General features: G+C 37.7%; 1 protein-coding gene across 2 annotated transcripts in view; it reads left to right on the top strand.

Moving 5' to 3' along the window:
- ZNF277 (zinc finger protein 277) overlaps nucleotides 1–18,257 on the top strand; it is a 147,533-nt gene that overhangs the window by 94,978 nt on the left and 34,298 nt on the right. The window lies entirely within an intron of this gene.

The raw sequence follows: 18,257 nt of genomic DNA, 5'->3' as shown, positions 1-18,257 counted from the left end.
GCTAGGGTTCAGTAGTCGTGGAAAAATGCCCTCAGCTAAAATTGAGTTGAATTGATTAACCTTTTTTTCTCCCCTTCACTGGAATGTGCTATGCACTAGCGTTTTTTTAATTTCCCTTTATGAATTAAGCATATGGTTTAATCTACATAGTAGCCTTTCTGGTTTTCAGCCTTAACCATAAGCAAGCTAATTTGAAAACCTCAGCATATTTAACCTTTAAAAAAGATGATAGCACATACAAGCATGAAAATTTTTATTTTATTTTATCTTATTTATTTTATTTATTTATTTTTTTTTTTTTGAGATGGAGCCTCACTATGTTGCCCAGGCTGAAGTGCAATGGCGCGATCTCGGCTCACTGCAAGCTCCGCTTCGTGGGCTCATGCCATTCTTCTGCCTCAGCCTCCCGAGTAACTGGGACTACAGGCATCCGCCACCACGCCCGGCTAATTTTTTGTATTTTCAGTAGAAACGGGGTTTCACCATGTTAGCCAAGGATGGTCTCGATCTCCTGACCTTGTCATCCGCCCGCCTCGGCCTCCCAAAGTGCTAGGATTACAGGCGTGAGCCACCATGCCCAACCGAAAATTTTTATTTCCATTAGTTCATCAGAAAATAATGTTTTTAATTGTTAATTTTGTTTAAAAGCACATGGGTTCTCATCATTTGTAATTTAATCTCGACTATTACTTGAGGTTGACTTGCTGTTCCTTTAGTGATTTCTCATAAATCTTTCTTGTATCTTTGGGCTTGGCTAAATATGTTATAAGAGAGAGATGATTTAAATATTTGTGCTATATCCTCAAGAGATCTAGGAGAAAAATAAATACTATTTACCATAGTCATATAATTTAAGAAAGTCCCTGGAAGCATGTTTTATTTTGTAGACATCCCAAATGATTTTTTATTCCAGTATGGGAAGGTGATACCGATGGATACTGATTTATATGTAAGAAAAGTTATGCTTTTCCTGTACAGCAACAGCAGTAAAGAAACAGGACTTCCTGAGTTTCTCTTCTCTCCTTACAGCAGTGTCTTATGAAATATGTAAAACAAGGGTAAATGTACTATCATGTCTTATGAATGTTATTTGTGTGCACTTATTCATAATTTTCAATTTACATGAATTTTCTCACTGTTGCTAACCGTGGCCTTAAGAATGATCAAAAGCCGTCAAGGATTGATTTATAAGAACTCAAACCCTACTACTTCAGCCATTCTTGTTCTTTAGCATGCAGAATCTTTACCATATGTCTGTAGATGGACTTAGGTCTCTAAAAATACCTACATATACTGCATTTAAGTTACCTTTTTTACTTTACAGTTTGATAAAGCAATACATTTAATAAAAGTGAGCATTATGCCAGCTTACAGAAACAAAATAAGAATAAAAAGGCAATTAATCCATACATGTTCATTGAATTTCTGCTTAAGTTAGATGCCTGTACAAAGAAGTACAAGAGTACAAGGCATAGTCCATATCATACAAGAGTGTACAGTCTGGAGAAGAAAGATAAATATGTATTCTTACCTTGGTAGTAGAGATAATGACAAAATATCTTGCCGGGCTTATGAAGATTAAGTGACATGTAATACACTTAGAACACTGCCTGGCACACAGAAGGCACTTAACAAATATTAGCCAATAAAAATAATAGTAATAATGCTGTGTCTTAACAATGAGAAGGATTTGGATAGTTAAGAGAGTTGTAGAGAAGGGAAGAAAGATACATATGCATCTAAATGTTCAAGGTGTATTCAGAAAAATCGAGTAAAAGTCTACTCTGGCTTAGGTGGAACATTTTTTATGGGGAGTAGTATAAGATAAATTTGAAGAGGTAAAATGGAGCTAAATTGTGGAAATCCTTCAGTGCCAGAAACTTGACTTTGTAGTAATAAAGACCCATTAATGTACCCTCATTGCCCATCAGTGGCATGAAGAAAAGAGTAAATGTAACTGTGTATAAATCCATTTCAAGCTGTCAAACCCTGAGAAAGATCAGACCAACTTGGGGATTGGAAGTAAGCTAACAATGACTGATGATCAGTCACAAGCCATGCCTTGTATTTGGTTCTTGCTTCATAGCACCCTGTGAGGTGGCTATTAAATGCCATTCTATTTATGAGTAAAATGTGGCAGCTTAAGGAAGCTTAATTTGCCCAGGAACACATAGTGAATGAGGTGCACAGCTAGAGTTTCAAACCAAATGTTCCAGATACATGCCTTTTAAGCCATGCCATGCCAGCATAGTAATTATTTGGCCCCTCACGTGTCTGGTACTATTATTCTAGGCTCTGGGAATCTCTCTGTCCTGGGTGCTCATGGTCTGACAAGTCTGTGTAGGGAGGGCATTCAGGCTTGGATTGAAGTTTAGGGAAAGCAGAGGCAGTTTACAATAGCCCGCCACTGGAATTCTGATTAGAGGATCAACAAAAAGTAAAAAAAGCTTGCCAAGCAGCAGGAAGACAGGCTGAATTTGCCATCAGCCAGTTCATCACAGTTTTATGCTACATAGCATGGAAGCATGAGGTCAGTGTGGGTGATTCTTCTGTGGGTGTTAGCAATGATTATAGGATCTATCTCTTTTACATAGAAAGAACTTTACAAATCAGTAAGAAGCATGTCCAGAAAGAAGTCTAAATCATTAAATGAAACAAAAGTAACAGTATACTTTTTCTTATTCTGTCAAATTAACAGGATTTGAAAATAATAGTACTAAATGGTGGCAAGAATGTTAAGAGACAAGTACTTTTTCAGCTGCTTTTAAGAATGTAAACTGGTATACCATTTCTGAGAGGCGCTTTCTCATCATGCGTTGGAGCTCTTGAAGATGTTTATGCCCTTGGCCCATAGTGTGCAAGAACTCATCCTAGGAAGATTACACAGCCAGAGGGTTTTGAAGTCCCTCACTCTACCACAGCTTGGTGGTGGTTTCCTTATGTTGCTACTACTTATACTTTATCAAACAATTTTTTATCAATGAGAATTTCAGTCTAGTTTCTAAAACATGTAATTTAAACTAATCAAACTGCTTTATGATAATGGATGTATAATGTAGTCAGTGTTTGAGTGACCCCAGCTCAATATTTCAACTTAAGGACCTTGAATTGAGGATCTTGAGAATCTCAACTTGAGGATCTCAACTCAAGTCCACGAGGAAGAACCCTCAAACTAGAGTATTAGTAGGGCATTTGCTGACTTGATTTGCATTAATGATGATTTGCATATGTATTATTCTTCAATATTTATTCTTTCATGTGGAACTCTAAGTAAAAGGCATATAGTTTAAGTACCTTTGTATGGGCCGGGCGCAGTGGCTCACGCCTGTAATCCCAGCACTTTGGGAGGCCGAGACGGGCGGATCACGAGGTCAGGAGATCGAGACCATCCTGACTAACACGGTGAAACCCCGTCTCTACTAAAAACTAAAAAAACTAGCTGGGCGAGGTGGCGGGCGCCTATAGTCCCAGCTACTGGGGAGGCTGAGGCAGGAGAATGGCGTGAACCTGGGAGGTGGAGCTTGCAGTGAGCCGAGATCCGGCCACTGCACTCCAGCCTGGGTGACAGAGCGAGACTCCATCTCAAAAAAAAAAAAAAAAAAAAAAAAGTACCTTTGTATGGTTTGCTCTTAATTCAAAATGACTTTGTAACTTCAGGGCAGAAACTCTGTTGTATATGTAAACATCCTTCCTAGTCCTCCCTATACTCCTAAGTTCATATTGTTATTTTCCCCAAACCTCATTTTAAACAAACAAACAAAACTCTGTTTTCTGTGTGAGTGGCTGGAGGTATATAGAGTTTAAATGATTCACTGAAAGTTACAGTAGCAGATTTTATGCTAGAACCATATTTCTTTTTCCACTTTCTTTGAGATTTCACTGGTTTCTTGACATTTACAAGATTTGTATGTGTTCCCAGTTTTCTTTTTGAAGAGCTTGATTCCTACTTGACACTTCTTTGAACATTTTCATCCATATGCTGAAGGGAACTACAGAATTAGGAAGATTCTCAAGGATTTCAATAGCTTGTACACCTACTTCCCTTTGGCTTCCTTTAAAAATTCTCCCTTGATCTTGGTGCATTATTCTCTTATTTCTCATCAGTCTAGCTTAGTCTCATCCAGTGGTTCTTTTCCCTCTTTTCTCTTAAATATGCGTACGTATGTTTCCCAAGATCTTATCCCCAGTTCAGGGCATGCACATCCGTGTAGCTACCACTGTTACGCCTGTGGCTTAAATGTTAGTGCTGGTGCAGAGCAGGCAGTCAGAGTAAATATTCATTAATTGAGTTCATCCATAGCTTTCATCCTGGCTCACTTCTGAACCCCAAATCTGTATTTCCTCATATGAAACTTTTCCATTTGGATTTCCAGTCCGCACTTTAATATGCCTAAAAACAGAACTTATTTTTTTCCTCCCCCAAAACTTGCTATTTGCCTGTTCTCCTTTTATTACATAATGACACCACCATTCTCCTGGTCACTCAGTTTGGAAATCTCTAGAAGCATATTTAATTGATTCTTTTTTTCTCACTCCTATAGCTAAGTCATTTGTCAAATCCTACCAGGTCCAGCTGAGTCCCAAGTCCCACATCCATACTCATACTTACCTTGTCTATAGACTCACCTCTTCAGGCAATTGACACTGCCTCCAGAATGTTAATATTAAATGATTATTAAAATTAATTAATATTACTATTAGTAGTTGATTGTTATCTATTAATATTAATAAATAACATAAATGACTTCTTTTTTTTCTGACAAGATCTCCCTCTGTCACCCAGGCTGGAGTGCAGTGGCTCACTGCAACCTCTGCTTCCTGGGGTCAAGTGATCCTTTTGTAGCAATGGCATCTCACTGTATTGCCCAGGTTGGTCTCGAACTCCTGGGTTCAAGGGATCCTCCCACCTCAGCCTCCCAAAGTGCTGGAATTACAAGAGCAATCCATTGTGCCTGGCCCTATTCTCTTCTTCAAAAACCTGCACTGTTCTTTATTGTCTTCATGTTCTTAAGGTTTTCTAGGCTCAAACTGCATTTCCAGTGTGTTTTCCCTAAATTGTCCAGTGTCCAATTAATTCATTTATGCAACAAATATTTATCTTGTACCAGATATTTTATAAATACTATTGATATAGCAGTGGATAAAACAGGCAATGGTCCCTGCCCTTGTGAAGTTTACACTGTAGTATAAACATTACTTTTCTCACATTTGTCAAGTATGTTAGGTACTTTCAGGATTCTACTTCATGAACTAGGAATGGCAACCCCCACCTATGTAGATACATATCCCTCAAGGCATTGCTCAACTGCCACATTTTCCAAAAGTTTCCCGTATGCCACCTGTCAAAATTAATAACCTCTTCTAATTCTATTAACACCCTATTTTATTTGGCTTTTCAATTATAGTTAGTTATTTTAAAATCTGTCTTCCTTACGAAGATGCCCCTTAGCAGTTCAGACTGTTGTATTAGCTTTTGTATCTTCTCTGAGGCTTGCTCTTAAGTATGAACTGAAATTTAATCCTGAAGTATTGGCTTGTATTTCTATAAAGCCATATAGTCAAATATCCCTGATTAACAAGGATACAATATAGCTAAGGCAGACATCTATAATCACTGCATTACACTTTGCACTTCAACATAAAAAAATCCTCAGTTTTTCCTTTGTCTACAGGAGAAAATGTGTGGTATTCATAAGCTCTCAGTAGCAAGATGTAACTTAACTAAATTGGGAAAAAGGGAAAGGTAACTGTATGAAGGTGTTTTTTTAATCACTATTTCAAATGTCAGAGATATTCATGACAACTACACATTTTTATAAAAGTTTTAACGTATATAACAAATTTATCTTCAGGAGAGAAACAGTTTTTTCTGTTTTCAATTCTACTTCATGTGTCTCACCTCTCCCCACAATCAAGCCACAACAAAATGATATTGCATATCTCCCACTGAGAAGATTGTTCTTCATCATGCCACTTTTTTAAATATAGATTTTAGAGACTTTCAGTAAAGGATCAAATTACTGTATGCCAACAAACTCAAAGTAAAAAAATCAATTTATATTTATACCTTTCTTGCATAATTCCTATCTTTCAGGCACAATACAAGTTCTAAAACTGCATCTAGAATAACATTTTCTTAAATATAAGATGATATTTCCCATTGATTGTAACATTGTTATTAACAGTGCAACAGAGATCAGTTTAGCTGCAATGACCATTGAGTAAGTTTAACCTTCAGATTGATGACTGCTTTCTTTGGGAAACAAATGGTAATCACAATCTGAAACAATATTATTTTGAGTGCTAAGGTTTACCACTTTGAGCATCTTCAACAAGGACTTAAAATTTACGTGACATTTTGTATATATACTGGTTGAGTGAGATCAGGCAGGAAATATTACCCCTGTTTAACAGGAAATGCAAGGTCAAGGACAGTAAGAAACATGCACACAACCATCGTTATACACTGTGTGAAGCACAAAGGGAAACAACTCAAACTCCTAAATTTCCAACCCCAACCACCATTCTCTTTCTAATTGCACCAGGATACTTTATCACATTTGATCTTTCTTTAAGCAAATGTGACTTTTTTTTTTTTTTTTTTTGACAGTGTCACTCTGTCATCCAGGCTGGAGTGCAGTGGCACAATCTTGGCTCACTGCAACCTCCACCTCCCAGGTTCAAGCAATTCTCATGCCTCAGCCTCCCGAGGAGTAGTTGGGATCACAAGTGTGTGCCACCACACCTAGCTAATTTTTATATTTTTGGTAGAGACGGGGTTTTACCATGTTGACCAGGCTGATCTCAAACTCCTGACCTCAGGTGATCCACCCACCTTGGCCTCCCAAAGTGCTGGGATTACAGGTGTGAGCCACTGTGTCCAGCCAAATGTGACATTTTCTAAATTGACATTTGTTAGAATTAATGAAAATGGCTCAACAGGACAAATAAATAATAATATTCTGTTTTCATTGTAAATAATTTTTTAAAGAAAATCTGATTTCCTGTTCTCTTAGTTCAGTAGTAGGTAGGAATTTCTTATTCCCTTGGGCCTAAGCTTCTTATATTTTATTTTAAAACTATACCTGACCTTGGAAATACAGGAAAGTATACAGGAAGTACTTCCTCAGGCTGGTAATACTATACTGAGTCATGCCATGCTGATAGCTTTCTTTTTCCTTTTTCATCTAAAAGATGGGTATTTTGTAATCTCCCATGTCCACCTATTGAATTTTTTGAAGTCCTTCTCTTCCCACCTAAGCTAAATTCTCTTATACCTTTAATACAAATAGGAATTTGGCTTTTCTAGTTTTTTGTGTGTTTAACTCTTGCATTTTCATTTTATCTTGCACGTCTACCTTTTTTCATTGTGATGATATATTCCATGTGAATGATTAAATTCATCTCATTTTTTTATCTCCTAGTTCATTTTTTTTTAGATATTCTGTCCTGTTTTGAAGACACTCTTCAAAAGCTATCTCAGTGAAACTCAAAGTAGGAGAAAAATACTATATTTCTATGCTGTATAGCAAGCAGATGGCTGTTGTCTTTATCATTGCAGATTCAGAAACGGTGGGAGGTACTGATATCTTTCAAGAAGGTGAAATATTAGTCAGATCAAATCTCATGGATTTGGGGGTGTATATCATCTTCCAGTTAAGAAATTTCTCTCTATCTTTTATGTTTCACTGTCTTATTTCAGTCATTGACATGGATGGCTTTTCCTCATTTGTTTATTAAGATTCTAATGTCACAAGGTTAACTTTCTATCATCTCTCATAAAATGCTGAGAAAGGTGGATTTTATTGATTATTTTTAAAGAAACTGTATTTTGCCATTAATAATTTTTGTTTTAGTACAATTATCCCTGCCTTCTACATGCAGAGGTGTGTGTTTAAGTATATTAAGTATTATTTAATACATGATTTGAGTATATTGCTAACATAAATTCAAATGCTCAAGTGATCAGACTCTGGCAAACAGATCAGTCATTCCGAATGCTATTCAGTGACCCTTTTGACACTTAGAAAAGAATTTTGGGGGTGGGAAAAAGTAGCTTTTTATTTGACCCTTGGTGTGAGGGCTTCCAAAATATTTAACTCAGTTGTAGGCAGACTGCATTCTGAAAGCTGTTGAAGCTATAAATCATTATCTGTACAAAAAATTTATTCATGTTTCCATTTTACTTTATTAACCAAACTTGTCTTTTAATCCTTAAGTTAGTGGAAATTTACTGAACTTTTTATACTTTTAAATTCCTCATATTGAATGTTACATCAGATAGAATAAAGGATGTGATAGAAAAAAATAATTTCACCATAATACTGAGTGGGATTAAAATGAAAATGCCATCTTACTGTCAGAAAAGATAAGAAATGGCAGACAGAACAAGAGGAGATGGTATTAGGTCTTTAGCCAGCCTCAGTTTGAAACAATTTGAAAACTCTTTCAGTAACTTAGACAGTGTTCACTTATTCACATCATGTAACTAGTAATTAAAATTATCCAATACTTTCAAATTTATTTAGAATAAAAATTCAGACTCTTTACCAAGATCTCAAAGGATCTGGCACATGCCTCTCTGAGCCACTCTCCCACATCTCTCTCACCCACTTTCTCCTGTGCTCACTGTACTCCAGCTACACTGGCTATGTCTGTGTTCCTCAAACACACCAAGCTGTTTCCAGCTTTAAGGCCTTTGCACTTGCTGTTTGCTCTGCTTGGAATGCTTTTCTCTAGAATCTCAGGAGCCGGACGCAGTGACTCATGCCTGTAATTCCAGCACTTTGGGAGGCCAAGGCGAGAGAATCACTTGAACTCAGGAGACCAGCCTGGGCAACAAAGCAAGACTCCATTCCTTAAAAATAATAATAATAATAAGCTCATGGCTTTTTTGAAGGGGAAGGGAAGAGTTTTTGGAGAAGACGAGCCTCTGGAATGGTACTACAGGCAAATGAATGCTTTGGAAGTACTTTGGGAAGCTAAAGACATATAGAGTAATTTATATAGCTGAAATGATTTAGGAAAAATTGCCTTCTGTGGAGGATTAATTTTAGCTATCAGCTACAATGTTTTGGAAAGTAGATACTGAAAAGTTATACTGATTGTTTAATTTGTTGGAAATTCCTTTCTTGGGGGTAGGAAAGATTTAAACCTATTCTGAATTTGAGGTTATGACCAAATAGAAGTCATAGACTACAGTGCGCAATGTAATACTAAACTTTTAATCGGCCTTTAGGAAGTTTTTACTGAATAAAATTTGTTTTAACTGATTGAAGTATCCAAGTCAACTGTTTTCACCAAAAAACAAACCAAAAAACCTTCTTTGCTTTATATTTTGTATGTATTTACTCTGATGGAATATAGGTACTAGATAGTAAAGAAGCATCTCTGGTCTCTTTTTTTTTTTTTTTTTTTTTTTTTTTTTGTCTTCTGAGATGGAGTCTTGCTCTGTCACCCAGGCTGGAGTGCAGTGGCACAATCTCGGCTCACTGCAAGCTCTGCCTCCTGGGTTCACGCCATTCTCCTGCCTCAGCCTGGTCCCTCTTTTTAATTACTGATGACTGATATACCACTCTCCATGCCTTGATGTCAGTCCTCAAAGGAATGCCTGTCCAGTGTCTGCAGTACTTGTACTAACAGACTCTGAGTGCTCACACTCTACAAGAGAAGAGGCTCATCAGCATTCTGTATGTATTAGGGACCTCTGCCATTTGACCTGCAGTCTGGGTCCTGGTATCGTAAACAAGTCACTTCAAAAGAAAGCTAGTACTTTGTGACACCTTTGTAACAATAGGACAGACCTTTTTCTGCATCTGATTAATGAGAATTTTAACTTTTATTACTTTCAAGTTTCCATTTTGTTGACTATGTACTGTTTATTTTCTATCCTGAACTTTAATTAATGGCTGAAAATTTTAATCCTGAATTCTACACTGTTTTAGAACTGCTTGCTCTTTAAGATTTTCTCTCTTCTGATATTTCTGCATGTTCATGTATGGTTTTTTGTTTTGTTTTTTGTTTTGTTTTGTTTTGAGATGGAGTCTCACTCTTGCCTGGGCTGGAGTGCAGTGGCGTGATTGCGGCTCACTGCAGCCTCCGCCTTCCGAGTTCAAGTGATTCTCCTGCCTTAACCTCCTGAGTAACAGGAGTTACAGGCATGCACCACCACATCCAGCTAATTTTTATATTTTTAGTAGAGATAGGGTTTCACCATGTTGGCCAGGCTGGTCTTGAACTCCTGACCTCAGGTGATCTGCCTGCCTCAGCCTCCCAAAGTGCTGGGATTATAGGCGTGAGCCACCACCCCCAGCCAATGTTCATGTTTTTTTCCCTTTTCTAGAGAGGCTCTTTTATAATCCCAGCATGTAAGCAAAAAGGGAATGCACTCTAGATCTTTACTGGTCCCTAGACAAAGGAGCACAATGACCAAGGGGTAGTACTGTAGGTCTCCTCATCTACCTTCTTTTCCAGCCACCTTTCTATCAGGTTGTTTCCAGACCTGACCTACCCTGTCTTTTAAAAGAAAAGACCTTCATTTTCATAAATTTTAAGTATTTTGAATATTTAATTTTTTAATATTTAAATGTTTTAACACCAAATAAATGCCTTTAACTTTTTTTTTGAATGATCTAAGGAAAGTGCATTGCAGAACTTGCTTGACAGACTGCAGGTTAGGTTCTCTCAGCCCTGTCCTTACATCCAGCTCTTATACCCCAGAACGCTAATACACATTCAGATGCCATCGAGAAGAAAAACTCAGGAATAATTATATTATTTCTCAACATTTTTTACCTCATCCCCAGCAGTAGCCAACATCTACTTTGCAGTGCAGGATTTGGGTCCTTCTCCCAGCAGCTTATAGCCTTTGCTTTGTATGCTAAAGAATGGTCCCCAGAAGCAAGCTGAGGTGTGTGCCTGTTCACCATCAAAGGGCTTTTGTTCATGTCTCTTTGCCCTACTCCTAGTCTTTCTCCTGAGAACTTGGAGGAAGCCCATGGAGGGAGTTGGAACCCTTGTGTCTAGGACTCCCAGGGATTTTGCCTTTAAGAATTATTTAAAATACAAGCTTTTGTCTTCCTACTTCCCTTTTCTTCCCATGCTCTGCCAAAGGTGAAAGAAGTAGTTCATGTGTTCATGTCTCTCTTCAGAGAGGCTCTCTGTTAGAAGTCAGTTTGTCTAGTTGCCTTGTGACTTCAGCTCTTCAGACTGAAAATAAGTTATGAGTTTATTTATTTATTTATTTATTATTTATTTATTTATTTTTTTGGGGGGGGGACAGTCTCACTCTGTCGCCAGGCCGGAGTGCAGTGGCGTGATCTCGGCTCACTGCAACCTCCGCCTCCTGGGTTCAAGGGATTCTTCTGCCTCAGTCTACCGAGTACCTGGGATTATAGGCGCGCACCACCACGCCTGGCTAATTCTTTTGTATTTTTAATAGAGATGGGGTTTCACCATGTTGGCCAGGCTGGTCTCCAACTCCTGACCTCAAGTGATCCACCCGCCTCAGCCTCCCAATTGAATTTTTTTGATTATTCAGCTTTTTCTCATTGATAGGATGTTCTCTTGTATCTATTTCCTAAGCAGAAATTGAACTCCTCTTCCCCCTGCTTGATTTTAATTAGTATCTTAGTGGTTAAGCGCTGAGGTAGATGCTTTCTTTTTCCTTTTATAGAGTTCTAAAAGATAAATACATACGTATGTATGTATTTAGTATGTATACATATGTCCAAATACATATATATGTATTTGTCTACTAAATGAGGTATAGCTTCAAGAGACTATTGACCCTGTCAGCTAGTTGTCATAAATTCTAAAACCTGTTAATATGGCTTGATATTTAATCTTGGTGTTGACTTACCTATCAATTATTGTATCAATAAATTGCTATATTTGGTTATCTTCATATCCATTTTGCCAGAAGTTTGTCTTTGGAGTATATGCCAGAAAATTATGTCACTCACTGCCAGATGTTCTTTGGATAGTTTTCTGATACCCACCCAATAAGGGCTAGGCATCTGGTAACACTTAACTTAAAATTTAATCTGTTAAAAATTGTGACTATGGCTGGATGTGGTGGCTCACTCTTGTAATCCCAGCACTTTGGGAGGTGAGGCGGGCGGATCACTTGAGGCCAGGAGTTCGAGACCAGCCTGACCAACATAGCGAAACCACTTCTCTACTAAAAAAATTAAAAAATTAGCCAGGTGTCATGGCACATGCCTGTAATCCCAGATACTTGGGAGACTGAAGCACGAGAACCACTTGAACCCAGAACATGGAGGCTGCAGTGAGTCGAGATCGCACCACTGTACTCCAGCCTGGACAACAGAGCAAGACTGTGTCTTTAAAAAAAATTGAAAAATTATGATCATGATATGTATGAGGCACAACTTTGGAAGCCAATAGTTGGTGTTAGGAGGGTGGATGAGAATTAGTGGACTGTGGTCTAGTGTGTGGCTGTTCTCTTCAGTGATTTTTGAGTAACAATTAAATGACTCTTCATGCAAGTTCTAGTCTGTGCTTAGGATGTAGAAGAGGAAAGATGTTTTCTCTCACTCACCTCTAGTTTCATGGCTGAGACCTGTAAAACAAAAGACAGATTAACAAAGGAAAAGCATACAAATGTATTTAGTATGTTTTACTTGACTAAATTTCATAAGGAAATGAAGACCCAAAGAAATGGAAATCTGTGCATTTTTATGCTAAATTTGATGAAGAAGTGGTTCGTTGTGGGGAAGTATGATTAGACAAGGGGGATATGATCTGGTAAGAAACTGGAGAGGACCTAGCAAAACCTATTTGTTCAGATTCTTCTCTTTATCCTTGTGTCTTCAGAGATAAGGATGTTCCTTTCCCTCAGGTATAAGAGAGGGTACCTTTTGAATGAAGGCTTTATGATCTACTTTAGGGGGAAAGGGGAAGGAGGAGGTAAAAGTGAGCTTCCTGCTTCTGCTATTCCAAGGTGCCATATTTTGGGGTGGCATGTTCTGAACCCCATCACTGACTATGCAGTTTTTATAAGAGTCAACCCAAATATCTCCTCCTGATGATCTCCTGAAGCCTGTGCCTCTGTATCCATGTGAGAGTCTATGAAAGCAACATTCCAGATACTGACTGGAAGAAAGACAGATTCAAGATTATAACCAACCAATACTTACAAAAACTGTGCTCAGGGATGATTGAGGAAGACTGGAGACTGATATTAATTATGAAATTTCTCTATATAGTCTTAAACAGTCAGGAGACAACAAGTATCTGTACTGCATCATGACAACCCATACCCCACCCTCTGTACTGTTTTCACTGAGTTTGAGGGTGTGCTTTGTAATGAGAGTTAGCTTTTTTTAGGCTTCATACTGGAAACAGCCCTATGTTGTTTTTTCTATTAATCCTGAGTATATTGTCCATGATACATATACTTATTATGTACCCACAATGACTCTGACACCAGTTACCTAGACAGGCCAGACTTCACAAGTTAAGGGCACAGCCCTCCACAGACTATCCTCACTTCAAACACCAGCCACAAATTGGGGGTTTCTCAGGATACTTTTACTTCTGACCATCTGGCTATAAATTCAGAGATCCCCACTACTCTCTCAGGTTCAGTAGTTTGCTATAATGACTCACAGAACTCAGAAAAGCACTATACTTGTGATTACAGTTCAGTCATAGCAATATGATACAAATCAGAACAAGTCAAACAGAGAAACGCATAGGGTGAGATCTGGGAGATTCCCAGATACAAAGCTGCCATCATTCCTAGGAAAGCATTGTCCTCCTGGCACATCAGTATGTAACAATACCCAGAGTCCCAACCAAGAAAGTTTATTGGAGCTTTGGTGTCCAGAGTTTTTATTGTGGCTTCATTGAGTAGGTGTAATTGATTAAATCATTGGTCACATGGTTGAGCTAGATCTCCAGCTCCCGCCTCTTTCCAGGAGATGAGGCTGATCTTATGTGGCTCAGAGCCCAACCCACTAATCACATGGTTGGTCTTTCTGGCATGGCCAGTTCCCATCCTGAGTTATGTCATTTATATAAACTATCAGGTGTGGTCAAAGGGCCCACCATGAATAACACAGACCCTCCAGTCACTCAGGAAATTCTAAGGATTAATAAGTTACCTCTTAGGAACAGACAACAAAGGCCATCCAAATTCTCCACACAAACCCTTTATCTGGTGTGTTTCCCTTGTCTGCCAAAGCTGAGAGCCACATTAGGACCTACCTTTAGGTTAGGTTTGAGTGTGTGTGTATATGTGTGTGTGTGTGTGTGTGTATATTTTATTTTTTGTTTGCAATTTAGCTGACCACCCTATTTTTTTCTTTCTTCTTTTATTCCCATTTCTATGCTACATTGTTCTGTAGCAGCCTGAAACATTTATTAAAACGAAGTGGAGGTGTAAGTGAAATAATCCCAGATACCTCAGAGTTAATCCATTATTCTTAAAATAAAAAGCAGGAGAAATAGGAAATTCTGCTGCCTTGCCATGGAGCCTTTGGGCCACTGCTATAGTTTTCATGGGGGGATTTGTTGTGTTCTGTATTGGAGGGGTGCCACTGGACTCCTAGGCTGAGAATGTCTAGCTGGTTCTGCCATGCTGCTGCCTTTAAGCTGGTTTGGGAAGGAACCTGAGGAGTGTGCCTTTTTCTCTCATAGCCACTCATATATCCATTTAGCCAAGAAACTATTGTAAATCAATTACTTGTCAGTATCCATAAAATGTTTTTGATAGCCATAGCTGATAACATCAGTCTTGGTTTTACTTCCGTGTGTTAATGCAGGTTATTTCCATTGGATTTGTCACTTTAAGCATCAGTTTTTTACTTTGCTGTGTATAAATTCTTACCTAAATAAACATTTTTTAAATTGCTCTTTCATAGATTGACTGGATTTTATAATTTTCAACCTAACTCTCATTTTCATTTTCTACCTACATGTCAATCCCCTATGACTATGTTGAGTGCCATCTGCTATATCTGCTGTTTTATTAATGTTTTCTCTGCTTTTAGCTTATGAATAAAGATGAAAGACTAGGCATTGACCCCTTTGCTGTCACACTTGACATTTTACACTAATTAGAAAAACATATATAGCTTGTTATTATGACTCTTTGCTTAGCACATAAGTTGATCTTATATTCTTACTACTATGGTTTTATCTAAGCATATTTGTAATGAAAATTTTATCTGATTTTTATCAGCTTCTTTGAGAGGCTCAAACATATAACGTCTGCACCATGCTCTTCATCTCCCTTTTCCTAGTATATAGCCCAGAATAAACCTAAATGAATAAAACCTGATATATAGCCCAGCATGAATTTTTTTTTTAGAAAACATAAAACCACAAAGTAGATGGGCACATCTTCGATTTGCACATCTTTGTGGTGCTTTTTTTTTTTTTTTTTTTTTTTTTTTGAGAAGGAGTCTCGCTCTGCCGCCCAGGCTGGAGTGCAGTGGCCGGATCTCAGCTCACTGCAAGCTCCGCCTCCCGGGTTCACGCCATTCTCCTGCCTCAGCCTCCCGAGTAGTTGGGACTACAGGCGCCCGCCACCTCGCCCGGCTAGTTTTTTGTATTTTTAGTAGAGACGGGGTTTCACCGGGTTAGCCAGGATGGTCTCGATCCCCTGACTTCGTGATCCGCCCGTCTCGGCCTCCCAAAGTGCTGGGATTACAGGCTGTGGTGCTTTTTATGGAGTGTCTCCTGATTTTTTTTAATTCATAAGTGACTTCAAACATATGCCACAGCTAATTCTGATGCTAAGCTTTATGAAGGAAAGAAAAAGTAAGGGAAAGAAAAAAAAAGAGGGAGAAAAGGAGGAAGGGAAGAAGGAGAGAAGGAAATAGGAAAAAAAAAAAACTTTTCTTCATTGCGCAAGTAGCTTCTACTCAGTTTTTTGCCTGATCAGTAGTTGTCAGTGTTTACCACAGAAGAACGATGCACAGAATTTAAAACTGTCTTGTTTTCTCACATCCTAGTAAGGTAACAGCAATAGGATTAAAGGTGCTAGGGCATAGTGATAATGTGACTGTCTTCTACCTAGACTCCTTTTAACCACTCGAAGTTTTGAAGAAATAGAAGCCATGGGAAACACAGCAACTCCATTTGACGGTTATTGTGCACCCTGTCTATAATGCACAGGGGAGATTACAAAGATGAATAAGAGAGTTCTGCCTTCAGTGAGCTTATTATCTGGTAGAATACATTTTGAGTTGATTACATAGAGATAATAACATTAACAAGGTTTTCCTATGAGTCGTTCATATACTTTGGAAGACTATTAGTTTGGAAAAAAAAAAATTCTATGCATCAGAGCCTGAGTCCTAGGCAGATGGATTATTTTGTAATTTAAGATTTAGAGGTAGAGTACCTAAAAACCAAATGAAATGTGTGAACCTAGGGTGGTCTTGAGTAGAGGTTAGGGAGAAACATTAAAAGACATTCTTGGGGTAACTGAAGAAATCTAAATATTATCTGGATACTTCCAACTATTTTAAAATTACTATTGATTTTCTTACTTGTGATGATAATGGTTTTGTGGTTATACATAGGCGAATGTCCTTACTCTTAGGAGAGGCAGGCTGAAGTATTTAAGAGTAAAGTATCGTCGTATCTGCAACTTATTTTCAAATAGCGCAGCCAAAACAAAGTATATAACATACAAATGTACGTGTGCATGTGAAGAGAGAGAAAGAAACAGGCAAAATGTTCAGAGTTACTGAATGTAAATATTGAGTATAGGAATGTTAATTGTACTGTTCATTTGACTTTTCTGTGTTGGTGAAATTTTTCATAATAAAAAATTTTTTAAAATAGAAGAGTAGCAAAGTTTAGGGATAGCTACCTGTCTTATTTAGCTTCCTGGTGTACTAATTCATTTAGAATGGCATGACATAGCTATGTCAGCAAAGCCAATTTCAACAAATAAAGGAGAGCTTTCTTCTCCTTAATTTATTGAATTGATTACAATGCAATAATGAGAACTGTTCCAGACATAATAGTTGCATGTTTAAAAAACTTTTTATTTTCATATTTTATGTGTAAGTGAAAAATGGTCAAAAGTATATATAATATCTTCGGTGTTATTTTAAGAAATTTATAAGGCAAAAGCACTTTGTAGACTAAACTTTATTAGAGTGGAAATGAGGAAAACCTTGATATCATTATTTCAATTCTTAATGTTTTTTTAAAAATAAAACAAAAGTAATTGTGTTCTATACCAATGTACTTCATTTTCCTTAGCTGTTGGGCTTTATAATTATCACTCCAGTTCATTTCCCTATGACTTGCATCTTCTATTTTGCTCAAAATGTCATGTTAGTAACAAACGGTATTTGTGCCCTTAAAAAGTATGTTTTTAATTTTTTTTTTTTTTTCAGGCAGGGCCCAGGCCTCTTGCCCAGGCTGGAGTGCAGTGGTATGATCACAGCTCACTGAAGCCTCAAGCTTCTGGGCTCAAGCGATCGTCCCACCTCAGCCTCCTGGATAGCTGGACTACAGGCAGGCACCACCATGCCTGGCCAATTGTTTTATTTTTAGTGAAGATGGGGGTCTCTCTATGTTGCCCAGGCTGTGTTTATAGTATTAAAAGTAAAAATGATTTTTTAAAAGTAAAAACCTATCCCCAAGTCCCTAGTCCTATAGCAAGTAAAATTCTATGTATCTCTGTATATATTTTGTAAAAATTGTCTGTTGTAAGTTTAAAAGAAAACTTTAGGATTTTTAAAAATCATAATCAATGGTAAATTTCTTGGAATAGTTTACATATGTAGTAGACCATTCTCTGTTTAAACAAATTATCAACTTACTGTTGCTGTGGGAAGCTCTTCATTTCACTTTATAAAACTGAATAGTAAGTGCCAACCATATGTCAGTAAGGGATAATCAAGTGGGTTATAAACCCCTTTCCTTTGAGAAAGTCATTTTGATTTTCAGTAGAGCACATACATTTGTAGTGTGTATGTTGTTGCACCTCGGGTATAAATGTAGTCATCATGTATTTATTGAGAATCTACTGTACGAAATTGTGTGCGTATGGCATAGAGGAGCTCATTTTCTATGAGTAGAGATGGTTGGGACACAGTTTTCCTGAAGACCAAGCAATGTAGATGCCAACTGAATGCTCTAAAACTGTGGTAAAAAATGGAAGTATCATTTCTAATACAAAAACGGTCTGGGAAAGTCACTTTAATGGTTTGTAGAATGTTTCACAGGCAATTTAGAGATGAGCTGAAACTGAGTCCTAGAGAAGT

The sequence above is a fragment of the Macaca thibetana genome, chromosome 3 (assembly GCF_024542745.1).
Source record: "Macaca thibetana thibetana isolate TM-01 chromosome 3, ASM2454274v1, whole genome shotgun sequence".
Taxonomy (NCBI): domain Eukaryota; kingdom Metazoa; phylum Chordata; class Mammalia; order Primates; family Cercopithecidae; genus Macaca; species Macaca thibetana.
The sequence above is the reverse complement of the archived record's forward strand: the minus strand, read 5'-3'. Positions and strand labels throughout refer to the sequence as shown.